The sequence below is a fragment of the Macrotis lagotis genome, chromosome 5 (genome assembly GCF_037893015.1).
Source record: "Macrotis lagotis isolate mMagLag1 chromosome 5, bilby.v1.9.chrom.fasta, whole genome shotgun sequence".
In the NCBI taxonomy this organism is placed as follows: domain Eukaryota; kingdom Metazoa; phylum Chordata; class Mammalia; order Peramelemorphia; family Peramelidae; genus Macrotis; species Macrotis lagotis.
In genome coordinates this window covers 45,904,138-45,905,171 of record NC_133662.1, presented here as the reverse complement: position 1 = coordinate 45,905,171, position 1,034 = coordinate 45,904,138, and the positions used below count along the sequence as shown (strand labels likewise).

At 34.9% G+C, this 1,034-nt stretch overlaps 1 pseudogene; it reads left to right on the top strand.

Annotated features, from left to right (window-relative positions):
- The first annotated feature begins 547 nt into the window (after positions 1-547).
- LOC141490351 (U6atac minor spliceosomal RNA) lies at positions 548-663 on the top strand (annotated as a pseudogene).
- The last annotated feature ends 371 nt before the right edge of the window (positions 664-1,034 follow it).

Genomic DNA, 1,034 nt, shown 5'->3' with positions numbered 1-1,034 from the left:
AGGACCTGTAAGTACAAAAATATAATCTTTTTAGTGATGGCAATGAATTGTAAACTATAGAGATATTATAAATAATTATATAAATGGTTTTAAAAAACTGGGAAGACTATATAATGACTTAAAGTCAAATGAGCATTTTTAGGAAAAGAATGTATAAAATAACATTAACAGCATAAAGAAAATCAACTTTAAAGTGTTAGTAATTCTATTCAGCTAAATGAACAATCCTAATTTTAAAGGCCTATAATCTATAATAATGTTTTGTCCTTCCTTTTTGAAGAAGGCCACAACATCAGGGAGGTGATGCTTTGACAAGCACATGAATCAGATTTGAGTGAGGGGCTGTTATGCTAAGTCACCACTCTCACTTTCTCCTCCACAGACATCTGGGGTCCAGTGGCCAGATATGTAGGACTACTGGAGATGGCTCTGGATTCATGGTAATCAGGATTAAGTAACTTGTCCAAGGTCACACAGCCATTAAGTGTCAGAAGCTGGATTCGAATCCCCATCCTCCTGATTCCAAAATCAGTGCTCTATGTATTGTGCCATCTAGCTATGGAGAGAAGGTTAGCTCTCCCTTTGATAAGGATGGAACAGGTCCTAGTGGTCTTTACAACACATATATGGTTAAGGCATTGTGGCATCTAACCATGATGAATCTACCTCTACATAGAAAAATGAAAGACTAGAAAAATGAAATATATTTTTCTTTTTTGCCATCTTGAAATGTGGAGGAAGAGGAGAAGATGGAGAGAATTCAGAACTAGAAATGGGATACAGTCGACTATAAGACTATTCTATGATTCTACGATTCTATAATTCTATTAGTTTCAGAGTTTTATTGTCCTGTGCTGTTAGAAGAAGTTTTCTCACATGAAAATTTCCCATACTAATAAAATAAAATGTCCAATCCCTGTTCTTTCCTATAAGAGTATTAGCATAAGAAAAACAAAGTTTTGGAACTTAAAGAGCAAATATCTACTATGTCTTGTGGTAAACACTCAGGGATGGGCCAAGTCTAACATAAAGCA